This window comes from Rhinopithecus roxellana, chromosome 16, assembly GCF_007565055.1.
Source record: "Rhinopithecus roxellana isolate Shanxi Qingling chromosome 16, ASM756505v1, whole genome shotgun sequence".
Taxonomy (NCBI): Eukaryota; Metazoa; Chordata; class Mammalia; order Primates; family Cercopithecidae; genus Rhinopithecus; species Rhinopithecus roxellana.
The window spans coordinates 51,722,301-51,743,902 of record NC_044564.1 but is presented as its reverse complement, the minus strand read 5'-3'; the positions used below and the strand labels follow the sequence as shown (position 1 = coordinate 51,743,902).

The window sequence follows — 21,602 nt, the reverse complement described above, 5'->3', positions numbered from 1 at the left end:
CAATCATTACTTGAGTCCTGTACTTTTTTCTGTGTCCTACACAGAATCCTAGAGATAAGTGTAGTCATCCAACCTTACACATTGGAAATTAAGGCATAGAGCCGCTGAGGAACTGGCCCAGTGAGCTAGGCTCTTGGTTCAGCGACAACTGTCGGTGACTTACTAAAAGATTCTGTAGTTTGCCTGTTGTTTTTAGTAGAAAGCTGTGGGCTGGACCCAATACTAGCAAATGGAACTCAGGGGGCTGACAGCGACATCTCTGAAGGCCAAAAACCCTCCTCACACGTCAAGTCAACCATCCCTTTAGGTCTTGGGGATGGAGACAGGGCTGGCAGGTGGAGTGGCAGGAGACAGGGCTAGCAGGTAATCTAATTATAATCATGCCAGAGCAATAAAGTGAGTGAGAACACAAAGGACACAGAAGACACTTTCTGTCAGAGACAAAGAATTCAAAAACCACCAAACAGGAGAATACCATTGCATTCTTCTTCTATGGGACTGTGGACGATGTTAACCATTTATAAACACCACTCTTGTGTACTGGACTCTTGCTCTTTGCCCAGTGTCAGTGCCCAGAAAAATAACCACAAACGTTATTTCTGCCTCCAGGTCTAGAAGATAAAATCAAATCTCAAAGATACTCAGGTCACAGATGTGCAAGTCTAAAGCTGTCTCAATGAACCGTCCGAGCTTTCCAAGGCTAGCTATGCCTCCAGTTCCTGGAATGTACAATTCTTCTCTTATCTACAAGGATTCTTCAATGACCCTTAAACCCAGAAAAGCTGGAACCTGCAGGTTCTAGCCATCTCTTGATCAGAGTCAAGGGGGCATGGACATCATTTAACATTACCTAACGCAGCAGACGGTACTCTGTCAAACCAGCTGCTATATTAAACCAACACTGGACACCTCTATGGCTTGTCCGCAGAGGGAACTGCCAGGATTCTACTTTTTTATGTCACGTATCTAAACCAGTACTTTATTTTTTCACCCATATAGTACACCATTATCACTTCCATATCACTCAATTCTTCAGGATTATCTTTTCTCCTTCTATATAACATTTGCTTAAGGTCTCATCATGGTTCACTTTGGAGAGCAGGACTGAAGTTCAGCGAGAAATTTTTTTCATCTTATATACTTCTAATATTCTAATTTATTAGGATAATCGTGTGCTACTTTTATAAAGAGTTTTGGTAAACATAAGTGTTTAACCAAATTAAAATGTATTCATACCTTTAATCTAGTTATTCTTGTGAATTTATCACAAGGAAATAACTTATTATGGCCTGAAGATTTCACTGCGATGATACTTAAAAGTAGCAAAGAATTAGACACAATCTAAATTTTAAACATGAGAAAGTCAGTTTTAGAAATTATTGTACATTAATGTAATAATACATTGAATGAGTGGGAAGTCCTGATACCTCATTTATATGAGGTATCATATAAAAAAAGCATTCCAAATAAAAATTAAATCACATAAATATATGTATAAGAAAGATAAAAACATTTGTGAGAGTGGTAAAATTCATAGGTAATTTGAAATTTTAAAAATTTTCTTTAGTGAATATAAAATACTTGCCAGTAGCCTGAGAAAAAATAATTTTGCCATAGTTCCAAACTATGATATTAATCAAATTAAGATACTTCTCCTTTATTTAGAATTAACTTCAAAGGGAATGAAAGAAGTACCAAGAGATTAAAAGGCAAAATATGTTAACAGGATCAATGTCTATTGAATCTATTCGTTATTTAATTTAATTTATTTATTTATGTTTTGAGACAGAGTCTCACTCTGTCACCCAGGCTGGAGTGCAGTGGAGTGATCTCGGCTCATTGCAACCTCCACCTCCTGGGTTCAAATGATTCTCCTGTCTCAGCCCTTTTAGAAGCCGGGACTACAGGTGGCACGACACCACACCCAGCTAATTTTTTGTATTTTTAGTAGAGATGGCGTTTCACCATGTTGGCCAGGCTGGTTTTGAACTCCTGACCTCAGGTGATCCACCCTCCTCAGCCTCCCAAAGTGCTGGGATTACAGGTGTGAGCCACCGTGCCCAGCCTATTGATTCTATTTAAAATGGACTTGTAGCTACCAATAAAGTTTAAGGAATTCCCAAACAACTGTTAAGCAAATCTATTTAATTTATAAACAATAAATTTATAAAGTGTTATCTAAATTAAAATAATATAGTGGCACTATAATAACAGCACTGCAATTAGTAGTTTAATAATGTGGTAAATAATACTAGGTAAAGCCAATTGCTATTTGTGGAAAATCTTTTTTTTTTCAACCAGCTTTCTGAAGGGTTAGGGATCAAGTTTTCCTCCCTTTGAGATCTGAGAACATGAAGATTTTCAATGATCTTGCAGGAGTTCATGTCCCACTGAACAAGGAAGGAGAGAGATCAGCAGTGACCCCGAAAGCTAACAACAAGCGTGAGTATATGCCCATGTGTTATTTCCCATGCTTCCATCCAAGAAAATGCTCTATTGAAGCAATGTGTATGAATGCATCTATTATGCATATCACCATGGCCTTATCCCACTCAGTCTCAACACTGGCTTAGTTCACCTCTCCTGGAGACAATCTGGACCATCAACTGGGGTGGAGGCTGTTAAGTAACTCTATGAATTGTCCTCATCTAGGTAGCTCTTCAGGTGTGGTTCATCAGCCACACCCTAGTAACTGACAACCTTTGTGAACAATTTTTCAGTTCTGTTTACTGTTTATCTCCCTGGCTTGATGAAAGACAGACTGACCAAATCAGCTGGCGTGATGACGGCACTCCTCCTGAAGTGACTAGAGAGACAGCCCACTCTTGTAAACCTCAACTACCTTGACAGTTTCCACATGTAAATGCCCTAAAGTCAATCATCTTTATCTTACATGCTCTGAAACAACGATCTTTTCTTATAGGTAACATTGGCCAACATTATACATAAAGAAATTTTTAAAAATGATTTCTTTTAGCTCTTTAAGAGAATACACAAATACTGATAAAGGAGAGTTGGTCTACTGTCATGTAGAATGTGCTACACAACAAATGAAACCATTATAATTCTGAAAGCTTTTTAGTCTTTCCTTCAAAGAGTCCACGACACTAGATAAATTACACACATCTACGCACACACACAGAGATTTTCACAAGGAAAAATGAACATTACAATCCAATCAGGTAAAGGTACCAAGAACATGAAAGGAGGTTGCTAAGGTGTTTCCAAAAGATTGGCCTAATTTTAACACCACATCCATTTCAGTGCTTTTTTCTTTGCCTAAAATCCTTACCACCACACCATAGTATCTCCTCCCAACATAGTAAGTTAGGAGAACAAGGAAACGGGAAGAAACTACAGAGGTTCTTATAGCCCTGCCAGCAAATTTTCCTAGCACTCTGCTGCTGGGTTGGGTGAAGAGAACAAGGCTAGCCATCCCGGACTGGGTGAGGCACATGTGCAGGTATGTGCAGCTGGTCCTGGACTTGGGCAGGAGCAGGAATCTGTGCAAGAACCAACAAGCCCACAGGAGAGGTACTCAACCAAACCAGTGTTTAACAGGCACAGCCATCTCCTTTTCTTTTTCTTTTCTTTTTTTTTTTTTTTTTTGAGATGGAGTCTTGCTGCAACACCCAGGCTGGAGTGCAATGGCACGATCTTGGCTCACTGCAACATTTGCTTCCCGAATTCAAGCGATTCTCCTGCCTCAGCCTCCCAAATAGCTGGGACTACAGGTGTGTGTCACCACACCCAGCTAATTTTTGTATTTATAGTAGAGATGGGATTTCGCCATACTGGCCAGGCTGGTCTTGAACTTCTGACCCCAAGTGATCCACCTGCCTTGGCCTCCCAATGTGCTGGGATTATAGGCATAAGCCACTGCACCTTGCTTGCTAACCATCTGCTTTCAAGTGGATTTTGATATGCCAAAGTTTACCTCAGTGCCACTCTGAATGACCCAACAAGCACGCAAAGGAATTGAGGAAGGTGAAAGAGTGCCATTGTATTAATTACTAGTCTAAGACCCTGTTTTAGAGAATGACCCAGGAAAACACAAAACTAGAATTCAAGTCCCAGTCCCACAGTTTTCCTTGGGCATAAAACACTTAAAAATAAAAATCTGAACGGGCAACTACACCTCACTAGTTTCTTCTTAGTTTTTAAGCCAACTCAGTAGCCTGCCTTATCTCATTCTAAACCTTCTGAGAGCAGGGACTTTGTTTTTCCTTTCTGCTGTTTCCACAGTAGTAAGAACATATGGTAGGTCCATATATATTTGATAAGAGGATGAACACATTTCAAGAGCTTACTAGTTTCAGTCCTCTCCATAAAAAAGTAGATAAAAAGTAGATAAAAAAGAACTTTTATCTACTAAAAAGTAGATAAAAAAGAACTTTTATCTACTAAAAAGTAGATAAATTTTTATCTACTTTTTAAAAAGCTTTAATCTTCCTTTGTTACCACTGTCATAACAAAGCACTGACATATTGCATCTTTTATTTTCTAAAAAATCATATGTATACATATAAAATATAGATGTAAATAAAATATATATGTGCATATATAAATATATAAAAATATATGTGTGTGTATATATATATATACACACATACAGAATTTCACTCTTGTTGCCCAGGCTGGAGTACAATGGTGGGATCTCAGCTCACTACAACCTCCACCTCCTGGGTTCAAGCGATTCTCCTGTCTCAGCCTCCTAAGTAGCTGGGATTACACGCACGCACCACCACACCCAGCTAATTTTATATTTTTAGTAGAGACAGGGTTTCACCATGTTAGGCTAGTCTCGAACTCCTGACCTCAGGTGATCCACCTGCCTTGGCCTCTCAAAGTGCTGGGATTACAGGTGTGAGTCACTGCCCCTACCACCCCCAGCCCTTCTAAAAATATATTTTTAAAAATTTTACATGTTATATAAAAGTTCTATTATATATGTATGTACGTATATATGTGCGAGTGTGTGTGTGTGTGTGTGTAGGAATATGTGTAATTCAATGCCATATACTGGAGGAAAGCTCTATGGTTTTTCTTCCCCTATAATTTTTCAAAAGGGAAGACATGATCATCTTAATTTGATAAAACTGACTGAACAGTAAAACCCAGAACCAGAATTTAGGGTGTGGCAGAGCTTGTTTAATCACCACCTATTCTAATGGGAAGGGAGTCAGAACACAGGGCCCCCTGACAACAGAGACCTGGCATTCCCCTCAAATGGCATCTGGTGTATGGGCCAGTGAGTTCCATTACCATTTCTCTCTCCCATCCTGATCACTGCTCAACCCATAATAAAATCTGGGCATAGTGGCTCTCTGTTCATTTCCCCGTATTCCAAAGCACTGAGGGAGAGTGGGCCACTGGGTGATCTCCATCTCTATCCCCCTTCTTTCCCTTCAATATCCCCAGCCTGATCATGCTTCCCCTCTTTTAAAACCCAGAATTTTACTATGGCATGGCACTCACAGTCATTAATCATTTGGTCTCTCCCTGCCTCTCCACCTGTAGAGAAGAGATTACAGGAAACAGTATTACACAGCTGCCTCATGTTTAATGCTCTCTTACTCCTCTACATCTTCGCCCAGGCTGATCATTCTGTTTACAGCAGGAGGGCTTCATTGGTTTTTCCTCCCACGTGCTCTTTAAGACTGAGTGTAGGCACTTCCTCCTCCAGAAAGTCCTTCCTGATGCTCTCTGCCTGTTTTAGATGCCCCTTCCCTGTGTCTCCACAGGAACCTGTGCGTGAATTCAGAACTTAACATACAGTTAAGCACATGCTTTACTATCTGAGAGTGACTATCTTGCCTCATGGCTAGTATTAGGGGGTTTCCTTTTTTTTTTTTTTTTTTTTTTTGAGACAGAGTCTTACTTTGTCGCCCAGGCTAGAGTGCAGTGGCACAACCTCAGCTCACTGCAACCTCTGCCTCCTGGGTTCAAGTGATTCTCCTGCCTCAGTCTCCTGAGTAGCTGGGATTACAGGTGCACACCACCACGCCCAGCTAATTTTTCTATTTTTAGTAGACACAGGGTTTTATCATGTTGGTCAGGCTGGTCTCGAACTCCTGACCATGTGATCTGCCTGCCCCAGCCTCCCAAAGAGCTGGGATTACAGGCGTGAACCACCACTCCCGGCTGGAGGTTTCTATTAAAAACAAATGAGATGGTATTTGCAAACTGTCAGACACTGCCCAATTGCATTAGTCCATTTTCACACTGCTATAAAGAACTACCTGAGACTGGGCAATTTATGAAGAAAAAAGGTTTAATTGACTCACAATTCTGCATGGCTAGGGAAGCCTCAGGAAACTTACTATTATCATTATTTTTTGAGACAGAGTCTTGCTGTCACCCAGGCTAAAGTGCAGTGGCACAATCTTGGCTCACTTCCACCTCCATCTGTCAGGTTCAATTTGATTCTCCTGCCTCAGCTTCCTGAATAGCTGAGATTACAGGTGTGCGCCGCCCGCTCGGCTAGTTATTGTTTTTTTAGTAGAGACAGGTTTCGTCATGTTGGCCAGACTGGTCTTGAACTCCTGACCTCAAGTGATCTGCCCACCTTGGCCTCCCAAAGTGCTGGGATTACAGGCGTGAGCCACTGCACCCAGCCAGGAAACTTATAATCATGGTGGAAGGCCAAGGGGAGGCAAGGACCTCTTCTTCACATGAAAGCAGGAGAGACAGAGAGAGACGCGGGTGCAAGGGGGAAACTGCCAAACACTTTTAAACCATTAGATCTCATGAGAATTCCCTCACTATCAAGAGGGCAGCATGGGGTAAACCATCCTCATGATCTAATCATCTCCCACCAGGTCCCTCCCTCAACATGTGGGGATTACAATCTGAGATGAGATTTGGGTAGGGACACAGAGCCAAACCATGTCACCAGTACAATGTCTGCTACATAGTGCTCGTTCAATAAATGGTCATTATTAGCATCATCATTATTGTTTACCACATATGTCTCCAGGAAAAATACAAATTTAAGGACCATAATAATCAGAACAATAACATATTTGGTCCTTTGAATATCAGCTGTAACATTAATCTTAGACACTAATTTATTTATGAACTGGTACCCCAAAGTCAAGATTCCACAGGATGGGAAACCTTTTTGCTGAAATCACTGACAGTCCATTCTCCTCCCCAAACATAAAGTTAATGATAAAACAAAGACAATGAAACCAAGCATGGTAAGGCCAAAATAATTTTATTTTATTTTATTTTTTTTGAGACAGTCTTGTTCTGTCAACCAGGCTGGAATGCAGTGGTGTGATCTTGGCTCACCGCAACCTCTGCCTCCCAGGTTCAAGTGATTCTCATGCCTTAGCCTCCAGAGTAGCTGGGACTACAAGCGCACACCACCACGCCCAGCTAATTTTTGTATGTTTAGTAGAGCCGGGGTTTTACTACATTGGTCAGACTGATCTCAGACTCCTGACCTCAGGTGATCCGCCCACCTCGACCTCCCAAAGTCCTGGGATTACAGATGTGAGCCACCATGCCTAGCCTACATTTTTTAGAAGAGAAAAACTCAAACCAGTACACTTATTAATTAATAGTAGAATCAAAGTAAACTATTTTGCTGTTCTAGAAGTAGGGAAAGGTAAAGAAAATGATGATTTTAGAGTTAAGGTACTGTTAAGAGTAAGAATTACTGAATGTCAATGTGACGTCTCTCTACATAACTAGGTCTAAAGGCACCAAGAATATGACTTACATTATTCACCTTTACATTAGGTGGAAGACACACAAACTGCTCTTAATAAATTCTTCTGGCTGAGTTATCATACAATGATTAGTTATCAAAGCTACTTCAAATTCTCTTATTGCTGCAAAGATAATTTACACATTCAGGGTCAGAGTCAGCCAGCCATGTTTCTGAACTGCACACAATTCAATACTAGGCTGTATTTGCCAGTTGAGATTTGTGCCACACTGACACATTTAACATCATCTCCAAATTAATGTGCACCAGAGATGGGATGAATAGGGAAATTTCTTACAAAATGCCATGGTCCAGAGGAAAAACATCCTTGAAAAAGATTCATCTTTTAAATCCTGATATAAATCTACTCTTAGATCTATATTCTGAAAGAGAATAAGAGACTATTTACCCATATATAAGAAACAGGTTGTAAGGCCCACAAATGAGTTCTGAAATAAAACAAAATGCTTAAGAAGATAATTATCACTGTGGATAAATATGCTTTGTAACTATGATAACCCCATCAGCCACATGTGGAATGTGCCTTGACTGCAGTTTGGTTTTCACAGAAATAGCTGTTCAAGAGTTGAGATGTAATAGCAGAAATATGAAAAATTACAAAGAAGTCATGCTGGAATCTCATCCAAACAAGATCTGTTTTGCAAGAACTAAAAACAGCAGTCAAAAGAAGTTATACTGAATCACTGAATCATCAAGGAGAACAGGCTTTCAATCTTAAATATTTTGTCAATGTCCTCTGACTGTAAAGACTTCACACATCAAATTGTAAGGACAAAAATAACTTATCAAAAATTTATGCAAAAAGAGTTACTTTATTATAGGATGATGAATCTGTACTTAGACATTGTAAATGAGGTATTTACCTCTATAACTAACCAAAAGATATTCTCATTAAAATACGGAATAGGGGCCGGGTGCGGTAGCTCACACCTGGGTAATCCTAGCACTTTGGGAGGCCAAGGTGGGCGGATCACAAGGTCAAGAGATTGAGACCATCCTGGCCAACATGGTGAAATCCCATCTCTACTAAAAATACAAAAATTAGCTGGGCATGGTGGTGCGCACCTGTAGTCCCAGCTACTTGGGAGGCTGAGGCAGGAGAATCACTTGAACCCAAGAGTGGGAGGTTGCAGTGAGCCAAGACCACGCCACTGCACTCCAGCCTGGCGACAGAGCAAGACTCCATCTCAAAAATATATATATACACAAAATTAAAAAAAAAATGTAATGGGCTAAAAATGAGAGTAAAAAACCCAGGAACAGTTATTGAAGGTATGTCAAAAACGTCTGGATGCTAATGCTAGCCTGTCAATGTAAAAGCATTTTTCCACAAAAAGTTAATCTATTCCATTGATAATCAAAGTACCCATTTTTCTACAGGGTATGTGCATTGATTTGATTTTAACAACTCAACATTAAGTGATCAAAATGACTTTACATCAAAGTGACTGACTACCTAGAAGTGTCAAAAATGAGTTTCAGACCTGGTACAACCATGTTCACAGGAAAGAGCTTAACATAAAACTCATGGAAGACAAAAGCAATGCCACCCCAGCTGCAAAGTGCCTGTCTGGTACCCAGATATTAGTTTCTAAACACCATTGTCCAATAAAAGGACCCAGGCTCCTTAGAGAAGTGATTGATTCCAAAAGTAGGGCAAGGAAAATACAAGATCAGCCTGGAGCATCAGAGGATGCCATAAAGTGCGGAAGTACTTGAAAAAAGATGGAAGCACGTCAAAAGGACATCAGAGTCAGCTTGAAGGAGCTCCCAGTGGCCAAATCTAGAATAATTTAAACAACAAAATAATGATGATAATATTGGGTTATAACCCACAGAATGAAGTAACTGTCCATGATGAGTCCACACTAATGGCACTAGCAATAAGGGAAACTGACATCAAGTAACCTCTGTTACGAGACAATAAAAAAGATACATCATTGCTTCTGCGGTATGCTTTCAAAAAAAAAAAAAAAAAAAGCATAACCTAAAAGTAAACATTAGAAAACATCAGACAGCCCCAAATCTAGAGTCATTCTATAAGATAACTGACCAGAAACAACTGACAAGGAATGACAAGGAACTATCACAAACTGATAGTTTAAGGAGTCAGAACAACTCAATACAATGTGGATTTTGGATTGGATCATGGAACAGAAGAAAAGGATAGTGGAAAACTGTATAGAAAGCTAGTAAGGTCTGTTGTTTAGCTGGAAGTATTAGACCAATTTAAATTCCCAATTTTGATAATTACATTAACTATAGTTTAATATGGTTATGTAAGATGTTAACATTAGGAGAAACTGAGTGAAGTGTACGTGAGTTCTGTACTACCTTTGCAACATTTCTCTAAATCTAACGTTACTTCAAAATAAAAAGTTTTTAAAGACTGATGGAAGAGGAAAGCACCTGTGGTTACTCTTACTCCTCACTTCCATCTGGCTTTCTTTTCTTTGGGCATTTTACAAAAGTATCTCCCTCTGCTTTAGTTAATTGTGAAAGAGCACAGAAAGGTACAAGACACGAGACTCAGAAAGACAGAACATCACAGTGACCCTGCTGAAAAATGAAGATGGGCTGCCTTTTGGAGTGTAGCTAAACTTTTCAGTTATCTCAGAACAAACAATATTTAACTTTAGAATGTGTTAGCAAATTCCCAAACTCATCTTTCTTGGATAGTGCAAAAGAAGAGAACACCAGGGCCGGGCGCGGTGGCTCAAGCCTGTAATCCCAGCACTTTGGGAGGCCAAGACGGGTGGATCATGAGGTCAGGAGATCGAGACCATCCTGGTTAACATGGTGAAACCCCGTCTCTACTAAAAAAATACAAATAACTGGCTGGGCGAGGTGGTGGGCGCCTGTAGTCCCAGCTACTCGGGAGGCTGAGGCAGGAGAATGGCGTAAACCCGGGAGGCGGAGCTTGCAGTGAGCTGAGATCCGGTCACTGCACTCCAGCTCGGGCAACAGAGCGAGACTCCGTCTCAAAAAAAAAAAAAAAGAAAAAAAAAAAAAGAAGAGAACACCAGGTGTTCACAGAATCTGTCAACAAGCAGAAGATCTTTTGGCATAAAATCCAAAGCCATTCAAAAATGACTGCCAGCAATGGGTAGAGGGATAATGAAAGATATGTTGGGAGTCAGGTGAGGTGAACAGAGGGCAAGAGTACAGGAAGCCCAAGAAGCATATATGTGCTACTAGTTGTTTCCTCACCTAATAATATGAAGTTGGATCCACAATGCATTTACAAATACCTGTTTATATAGCTCATACACAGACCTAAAAGGACTTCATTTCATTTATTTATATTCTGTTTAGATTATTACATATGTTACCACATTGTATGGGAATGAAAAGAGTCAGACATACCCTTCTTTTTCTTCTTTCTTTCCAAGTATTTACTTACTCAATGTGATGCTCTTAGATAACAGTGAATAGCATCTACAATGATATAAACAAGCACTTAAAAAAAAAAAGGAAAAAATATATTTTCTTGTCCATTAAAAAGTACAACGTGCAACAATGGAATATTATTCAGCCTTAAAAAGGAATGAAATTCGGACACATTACAACATATATGAGCCTTGAGGACATTACACTAGGTAAAATAAGCCAGTCAAAAAAGACATTGTGTGATTCCACTTATGAGGTACCTGGAATGGTCAAAATTACAGAGACAGAAAGTAGAATGGCCGCCAGGGGAAGAGGGGAGTGGCGAGTTGTTGTATAATAGATATAGCGCTTTTGTTTTGAAAGATGAAAAAAAGTTTTAGAGACTGGTTGCACAATAACGTGAATGTAAATAACATTACTGAGTTGTACAATTAAAAAAACAGTTAAGATGGCAAATTATACATTACGTATAACACAAAACTTTAAAAAAAAATTTAAGGTAATTATGTGCATTTTTTTCCTCAGCAATTCTTATTACCTTAAAGACTTACACAAATATATGTTGATTTGGGTACAAAATTGTTAACTGTTGCATTATTTATACTATAAAACACCAAAAACACACTAAATGATCATTAAAATAAAGCCTTAAGCAAAGTACAGTCATCCCTTGATATACGAGGACTGGTTCCATGACTGCCTGCAAATACCCAAATCCTCACATACTGAAGTTCTATAGCCAGCCCTGAAGAACCCGCATATATGAAAAATCAATTCTCTCTTTACGCAAGTTGCGCATCCCTCAAATGCTTTATTTTCAATCCATGTTGGGTTGAAAATATCTGCATAAAAGTAGACCTGCATGTGGACCTGCATATAAGTGGACCCTTAAGTGGACCCATGTTGTTCAAGGGTCAGCTAGGTAGCACATCAGTATGACGGGTTACTCTGCAGCACTTAAGAGAAATAAGTACACTCACAGAGAAAGACACACTCTATAATTATGTAAATAATAAGTTAAAATAAGACAAATTATATGATTTTATTCACAGTAAGAAAGTATGTTTGTATATACATGCATGGAAAGTATGTAGAAGGATGTATATCAAACTTAACAGGGACCACTCTAAGGAACATTTGGAGGAATAGTGAGGTTCTTACCTTGAATTTTAAAATAACCACTAGAGATCATTTTTTAAAAATAAAAATATTATTTCTTGTGGGCATGGTGGCTCATAACTACAATCCCAGCACTCTGGGAGGCCGAAATGGGCGGATCACCTGAGGTCAGGAGTTCGAGACCAGCCTGACCAACATGGAAAAACCCCGTCTCTACTAATAATACAAAATTAGTCAGGCATGGTGGCACACGCATATAATCCCAGCTACTCGGGAGGCTGAGGCAGGAGAATCGCTGGAACCCAGGAGGCGGAGCCAAGATCACGCCATTGCACTCCAGCCTAGGTGACAAGAGCGAAACTCCGTCCCCCACCAAAAAAACGAATAAAAACAAATCATTCATAAAGGAAATTAAGAAAACAATCATATTTATAATTGCATATAAAGAATAAAATACCTAGGGATGGCCGGGCATGGTGGCTCACACCTGTAATCCTTGCACTTTGGGAGACCAAGGCAGGCAGATCACCTGAGGTCAGGAGTCTGAGACCAGTCTGGCCAACATGGCGAGACTCTGTCTCTACTAAAAATACAAAAAATTGGCCGGGTGTGGTGGTGTGAGCCTGTAATTTCAGCTACTCAGGAGGCTGAGGCACGAGAATCGCTTGAACCCGGCAGGTGGAGGTTAAAGTGAGCTGAGGTTGCGCCACTGCACTCCAGCCTGGGCAACAGAATGAGACTCTGTCTCCGAAAACAAACAAACAACCAACCAACCAACCTAGGAACAAATTTAACACAGGAGGCAAAAGATTTACACACTGGAAATTACAAGACACTGCTGAAGAATAAGATCTAAATAAATGGAAATACATCCTACATTCACGGATTTGAAGTCTTAATATTGTTAAGATGACAGTATTACTCCAAATCATCTGGAGATTCAATGTACTGCTTATCAAAAATCCAACAGCCTTTTGCAGAAATGAACAAAGAGATCCTTAAATTCATATGAAGCTGAAAGGGATCCAAATAGCCAAACAACACTAAAAAAACAAGAGGAAAAAAGTAAAGAACCCTCACTTCTCAATTTCAAAACTTACTACAAAGCTACAGTAATCAAAAACGGTGTGGTACTAGTATAGGGATAGACATATGGACGAATAAAGAGTCCAGAAATAAAATCTCACCTATATGGCCAACAGATTTTTAACAAGGGTACAAAGACCATTCAAATGGGGAAATATAGTCTCTTCAGCAAATGGTGCTGGGAAAACTGGATATCCACATACAAAAGAACAAAGTTGGGCCCCTACCCCATACCATATGGAAAATTAACTCAAAATGAATTAACAACCTAAGTATAAAAAATAAAAGCATAACTTCTTAGAAGAAAACATAGGGAGGCCAGGCGCAGTGGCTCACGTAATCCCAGTACTTTGGGAGGCCGAGGCAGGTGGATCACCCAAAGTCAGGGGTTTGAGATAGCCTGGCCAACATGGTGAAACCCCGTCTCTACTAAAAATACAAAAAAATTAGTCGGGCGTGGTGATGCATGCCTGTAATCCCAGCTATCTGGGAGGCTGAGGCAGGAAAATCACTTGAACTTAGGAGGCAGAGGTTGCAGTGAGCCAAGATCTTGCCACTGTACTCCAGCCTGGGCAACAGAGCAAGACTCTGTTTCAAAAACAAAAATTAAAAAAATTAAAAAGAAAAACCTTAAAAATGAAAAAAACTCTGTGCAAATCATGTATCTATTAAGGGTCTAGTATCCAGAATATATAAAGCACTCTTACAAGTCAACAACAAATAACAATTTTTAAATGGGCAAAGGACTTGAACAGACATGTCTCCAAAGAAGATATGCAAATGGCCAATGTGCACATGGAAAGATACATAGCATTAATCATTAGGAAAATATAAATCAAAACCATCATAAAATGCTACTTTATATCCACAAGGACAACTATAATTTTTTTAAAAAGGAAAATAAGTGCTTGCAAAGATGTGGAAAAATTGGAACCTTGTACATTGTTGGTGGGACTAGAAATGGTTTGGCCCTGTGGAAAACAGTTTTGCAAAAGGTTACACAGAATTGCCATATGACCCAGCAAATACACCTCTAAGTATGAACCTAAAATAACTGAAAACAGGGACTCAAGTACTTGTACACCCATGTTCATAGTAGCCTTATTCATAAGAATCAAAAGGTGGGGGAAAAAATCAAAAGTCTATCAACAGATGAATGGATAAACAAACTATGATATATCCATACCAGGGACTATTCACCCATAAAATGGCTGAGACATTACAACATGGATGAATTTACTAAGTCAAAGAGGCCAGACACAAAAGGTCACATATTGTATGAGAACATTTATTTTATATGTGGTATGTAGAATTGTAAATTCATAGAGACTGAAAGCAGATGAATGATTATCAGGGATGAGAGAGAGGAGAGAATAGTGTGTCACTGATTACTGATTAGAGGGTTTTCTTTTGTAGTGAAAAAAATGTTTTGGAACTAGAGAGAGATGGCAGCTATACAATATTACAAATGTACTAAATACGTCTGAATTATTAAACTGCCTATTGTTATATTATGTAAATTTCATCTCATTAATAATAAATAAAAGTTAAAAAAATGCATAGGTAAGACCAAAATACCAACGGGGAATTGGTAAAGTAATGATGGCGTAACGAAATGGTAGTACCACTGTAAATGGGCATCTTCTGAATCCCGTTGCCTCTCCATGGAACACTCTAAATAAAGAGCTATTGCCAGGGGAAAAGGAAACCTACTCAAAACCAGGGATGGTAAATAATCACTGGCTCCGTGACAGCAAAACGATCCATTGCCAGAAACAAAAGCCTACTTCAGCTTAGCACAGGGGCTCAGAGGACAGCCAGCCTTGGTTGCCTTTAGTCTTTTCTCTATCCGAACTTAACCTACAGTGATGTACATTAAAAGAAGTTCCACACCCTCCCTTACAGGTGAGGAAACTAAACTATGGCTGCTTCTAGAGCCCATACACAGGGATGTGGGTAGGAACTCAAAAAATATTTACTAACTTGGTATACAAGTTGAACGTCCTTAATCCAAAAATCTGAAATAGAAATGCTCCAAAATCCAACACTTTTTGAATGCTAACATGACACCAAAAGTGGAAATTTCACACCTCGCCTCATGTGACAGGTTACAGTCAAAACGCGGTCAAAACTTTATTTCATGCACAAAATTATTTAAAATATTGTATAAAGTTACCTTCAGGCTTTGTATCTAAGGTATATATGAAACATAAACGAACTCTGTATTTAGACTTGTGTCCCATCCCTAAGAAATTTCATTATGTATATGCAAATATTGCCAAATTCAAAAAAGTCCAAAGTCCAAAATACTTCTAGTCCCAAGCATTTGGGATAGGGGGATGCTCAAACTGTGAAAGTTATTTGTTGTCCTTTGTCAAGCTGTGGAAATTAACAATTCTTCTATCTATCATCATAAATCTTCTCATGAGCCTGGGTGCAGTGGCTCATGCCTATAATCCCAGCACTTTGGGAGGCCCATGCAGGAGGATCACCAGAGACCAGGAGTTTCAGACCAACCCAGGCAACAAAGCAAGACTTCACCTCTACAAAAAATAAATTAGCCAGATGTGGTGGTGCATTCCTGTAGTCCCAGCTACTCAGGAGACTGAGGTGGGAGGATCACTTGAGCCCAGGAATTTGAGGCTTCAGTAAGCTATGATCATGCCACTTGCTCTCTAGCCTGGGCAACAGAGTGAGACCCTGTCTCAAAAAAAAAAAAAAAAAAAAAAAAAAGAAAAAGAAAAAGGAAAAAAATTCTTATGAATAACTGTCCAAAAGTACACCCTAAATCACAGCAGGCTCATTTTGCAAGCTTTTCCTCAGGTTCTCGTTCTATTTGCAATGTTCAAATTTGGAGCTGAGGTGCTCCTGCAATGGCATTAGGTCTCCCCTTCAGAGTGCTTTCACAGTAAGAGAAATTCACATCAGAAAAGGCATGGTCCTTTTAGCCACTTTCTGGGCCACGTGAATAACTCTTAGTTAACCCTTCTCTCAACAGGTATCAATCGCCACATTTTAAAAACAGAGACAGGGTCTCACTATGTTGCCCCAGCTGGTCTTGAACTCCCGGGCTCAAGCAATCTACTGGCCTTAGCCTCCTGAGTAGCTGGGACTACAGTCATGTGCCACCATGCCAGGCCATCGTTGCATTCTAATTTAAAGTATTTGTTTTGGCTATTTCAATGTGATTATTAGGGCAAAACAAGAAATTTAAATTAAAAGGCAACTTTTCTAAAAATTCTTCTTTTTGAATCTGTGTTCTGCTGAATAAAAATTCTTAAAATCAAACTGTTTCTATAATAAGAAAAGATGTCAAAGTATCTACATATCTTTGTTGTTTAATTCCTCTGACTGTAATAAATAAGCCATTATCAATACAGAATGGCTAAATCCGAAAGGATTTGTTTTATATATTAGAGGTTGGAAGAGGAGAGATAGGGAATCTGAACTCTCCAGATTTTTATATTTGGTTTTAAGTCTTTTCCTCATTTAAACTGTCATTATTAAAAATTATTAATTTTTTTAAAATTCTAGACACAATTGAAATCACATTCAATATTTTTGAACATTCCAAAACATCTATAATTGTGGATCAGAGTTTAGGAAATCAAAAAAACCACTCAAGGATTCTCTACTTCATTTCATTGTATCTTAAGACATTTTACAAAATATAAACAATCTCACACTTACTAACTATTCAAGACTTTAGAGTGTTTCTGGCTCACTTTAGTCTCTGGCAGGGCTGGTTCCCATTTTGAAATGAGAACTCTATGTTAAGGTGGAGGATTTAGAGACTTACAAAGTCAAAAAGAAATCATAAACTCCTACATTTTTAATCATCCATCCTTCTGGTATATGATTTGTCCCATAATTCTCACCAGAAAATGAAGAAAGTTTTGAAGAACGAGTTATTCTCAATGTAAATCTCCAGTCAGCCTCTGTCAATCACGTTGGCCTTTTCCCCCTAGTTAGCCTTTTTCCACCTCCTGCCTGAAAACTACACGACTATTTAATTGCTTTGTGACTTCACATTTTATTAAAGGCAGAAAAACATAAAGAGCTAAAACAAGGAGATAAGCCTATTGCCATAAATTGTCCCCTTAAGCAATGAAACTTGCCTCTCTAGTATAATAAGGTGGGTACTGTGAAAACCCCCAACAAGTGCAATTCTGCATAAGTCCACAGCCCCCATCACTTACAGCAGACCTTACAGTTCTCTCTCGAGTGCAGCGCCATAGATCAGACCCCAGGGCAGTCAGCTGCATGCTTTCTAAAGCCAGTGTGAAGGGCACAGCCCAGGGAGTCACTTTGCTCTCTACCCTCACTCACTCCAAATTTATCTTGTGTTCTCATGGCCGGGGGGCGGGGGGAAGCAGAAATAGGAGACAAGGTTATAAAAAATTTTGTAAACTGATAGTACCCCACCTGCCATCCTGTTCCCTAGAAATCCAGTCATAACCCAGTGAACACATTTTAGCTAAGTGTTCATTTTCATAAATTTAGAAGAATTCACTTCTGTCCCTTTTGAGTCTCCATTTCTTCCTCTGTAGTGGGAAGGAAATCATCATTATCAGATTATATCATGTTTCTGAATGTGCCCAAGCCCCTGTCCTCTGGAAGATTATGTCCAATGATTTACACAAACAAATCAGGTCTTTGTGTTTAAAGCCCTATGAAAACATCAATGAGTAACTTCTCTAAGTTACTCTGGCTTTTTTGCGACCAGCCAAAAAGCAAAGGCTTGTGTCTAGAATTTTAAAAACATTAATAATTTTTAATAATGACACTTTAAACAAGGAAAAGGCCTTTAAAACCAAATATAAAAATCTGGAGAGTTCAGATTCCCTGTCTCTCCTCTTCCAACCTCTGATGTATAAAACACTGAGGTGTATAACAAAGTTTATGACATTAGTCAAAAAAACCATGCAAGTATATGGCGGGCGGGGGGGATGTGTAAAGATCTAATAAATCCACTAAACACAAAAAATGTCTGGAAGGATATACAATAAACTTAGCAGTGGTTATATTAGGAATAGGATCAAAAAGTGGGATACAAGAATCCTTTTTTTGGCTCTATAAATGTTCATTTGAATATGTGACAATGGGCACATGTGACTTTTGTCATTAATCTTAATTTTCAAAGAGTTAAAATAAGGAAAAGAATAATGACCAGCATTTTCCAAACCAAAAAGTGGAACACGTGGTCTGTCAAAGAATTTTTATTCCACATCTAGAGATAAGAGGCAGTTAGGAAAAGTAGTCACTGGAATGTTCAAATTTCCAGGTTTCAATGGTTTTAAAAAAAATGGCAGCCAGAATAATCTAAAACAAGATTGTCTACTAGCATTAGATATTGAGCAAATAGTACAAATCCCTAAGTCAGTCACATTGTGTCTTCTTTCCTCTTAGAAGGCAGGCTATGGTGAGTGACCCCAAGATCATCTTTCTTGGTATTGAGCCAGCATGCTCATGAGGAATTTGGCTCAAGTCAATGAACAGTTTCTGCATTTACGTTTTGCACAAAGGACTACCCAAGGAGAGAAAAGCAAATAAAAGAAACAAAAAACAATACAATAGTGCTTAAGGACTATAATTTGAGTAAGACTCTCTAATAAACAGGAACTACAAAAACTGCAGGTGCTATTCATTTGGGAAAGAAATAAATTTTAATTTCATTTTTGAAATTAAAAAATTAAAAAATGAAATGCCTACATTTTCCAAGCAAAGAAACTGCACCTGCAGAATCTCAGGGACAGGAAGGAGGTTGGCATATTCCCTGGACTGAGAAGAGACCAGTGGGGCTGGAACACAGTGTTCAAGGGTGAGTGACAAGAGGTGGGGCTTTACAGCAGGCAAAGCAAGATCATGCCAGGCCCTGCAGGCCATGGCAACAAGAATGCCATGACGAGCTCAGGCAGGGGTATGCCAAGATGTGATCACACTTGAAAGAGATTATTCTGCTATGTGAAGAACTGACAGTGGGCAACAAATATCAAGACATTCTTACATCCTAGTTAGCCTATATGAAAAACATAAAGGAAAAGATTTGACAACCTAAATTTATATACATTTAAACGCAGTATAAAAATTGGAAAACATTATCAAAACAATGAACATACTTTTATAACAAAAGACATTTTTAAAAATTTAAATCTTTAAAATCTTGTTGCTGCAAGTCAGTAACAAAAATAGCAAATACCCCTCTGGAGAAATGGGCAAAGGATATGAACAGAAAAATCAGAAAGGAATATAAATGGCATATGAAGAGATGTTCCTCTGTCTATAGAACTGTTAAGGTTTTTTTGTTTGTTTGTTTTAAACTGCACTATCCAATGTTAAGAAGGGTGTGGGAGAAGAGACCTCTCGCATACTGGTGATGGAATTGTACATTGGTTCAGTCTTCCAGGCAGTATGTATTATACATTAAACCTCTTTCCTAATCTTATAAGGAAATAATTAAGAGCAGCCTCACAAATATAGTTAGAAGGATGTACAGTAATGTACATATCCAAAGTGAGATTTGATAAAATACATTCCTGAAGCAGAATCTTCATCAACCTTTAATAATTACACAGCAGTGACTACTGATAAGGAGAGAGGTTTATAATTTTCAACTGAGAAAAGCAGGGTATGTTTCTGTATTTAAGAATCTTATTTAGGCATATACACTAAAAAAAATCTCTGGAAGAATACAAACAGTGGTTATTTAATGGTGGTAAAGTTACACGTTTTTAACAGGTTTTTTATTTATTGATACATCTTTCATTTTTCTACAGTCACTGTATACTGCTTTTAACAATGCATGAAGTCTCTAAGCAAAAAAAAAAATATATATATATATGTGTATATATATATATATATATATATCTAAAGCACCATAAAATAAAGCTTGAGACATACTAAACTGCATGGTAAAGGAGGAGATGGAGAGGAGGCACTGTAGACTGGAGTTGGATGAGAAAATGGTAATGTTACAAAGGGACTTTGGGGGGCATCTGCCTAGTCCAACTCCTCATTTTGCAGATTAGGAAAGCATCTACCATCTCCTCACTTCACCTCTCTGACTGTAATTAACAAAGGCTATTAGAACACAAAACAAAACTATTGCTACTAGGTCTTCACTAATTAAAAAATCACGTACCCCGTGAGAAGCAACCATAAATATCATCACTGTGGCACTTAACTCCTGAGTAAAAAGTACCCAGACAAGAGCACAGCCTGACAGCTGCTTTGGTATTTGGAAACAAGAGGGTTATTGCAGAGTGCCGTTTTTTTCCTCACTCCTCAAGCAATTAAGAAATATTTCCACCCTAATATTGCTCCTGTGCCTGTCTAGCACTGAGCTCACAAAGAAACATCCTCAGATGGTTACATACATCTGGCAAGGATATCTTCAGCATGCCTAAGGCGTTCACAGAATCTGTCGACTTGGAGCCCAGACGTTTTTATCTGGGTCCTGCCTCCTGCACACAGCAGAGGTCTTTGGCAGGCATTTTCTAATTCCTTGGCCCATTTCCCACAACAGATACTCTAAATGGTTTCCCTTTCTCAAATCTAAAACCCCAAACCTACCACTTTTACTCTCCAGAAATAAATACTTTCTTCTTTCTTTATTCAGGCCATAACCCGTCAGCCCTCTTAATGTTCCTTCCTATTTCAAATCATCTGTGTCTACCTACTCCATCTCCTCCCTCCTTCCTGGCTCAGGGGTGGCATCCCTTCTGTCTCAAAGATGAAGCCCTCCACCCTGATCTATTCAGCCAGTCCTGTAGTCACAGAAGTCCTGGCCCCCTAAGTTTTCCCCTTTCTTTATGACTCCTTCCCCCCACCTCTCTCCCCACTGGGTACCTCCCTCTCTTTTAGTATATCTAAGTTTCCTTACCCCAACTCTGCTGCCTCCTCCCCGTGGCATCCTCTTTTGCTCCTTCTTTTCCAGCAAATCTCTAGACCTGGGCATCTACACCTGCACCTCCTTAGCTTATCATGATGTTAAGAAGCATCAAGAGTAAGTATTGACAGTCAGAAGGCCCAGAGTGCACATTCAGCTCTGCCACTGACCATTTCCACAACCTTCAGTGAGCAAGCCACTGAATCCTCCAAGTCAATTTCCTCCTCTGTAAGATGAGATTACCTGCTCCGTCTCCTTCTCCGTCTCCTTCACAGCCGTGTTGTGAGGATCAAATGAGATAATGTGTGTGGAAGTGCACTGGCAGCTTAATATAAAGCACTTTAACATTCCAGTTATTCCTGTTATTACTCTATCCCTGAC

General features: G+C 39.1%; 1 protein-coding gene across 3 annotated transcripts in view; it reads right to left on the bottom strand.

The window, feature by feature from the left end:
- KANK1 (KN motif and ankyrin repeat domains 1) overlaps positions 1-21,602 on the bottom strand; it is a 156,930-nt gene that overhangs the window by 133,256 nt on the left and 2,072 nt on the right. Inside the window, exon 1 of one of the 3 annotated variants that reach the window (XM_010364421.2) lies at positions 17,533-17,632. The exons of the other annotated variants lie outside the window; for them this stretch is intronic. The gene's annotated coding sequence lies outside the window, so the exon portion shown is untranslated. Of the gene's footprint in view, positions 1-17,532; positions 17,633-21,602 lie in introns of those variants that run through there. 3 annotated transcript variants of the gene reach the window in all.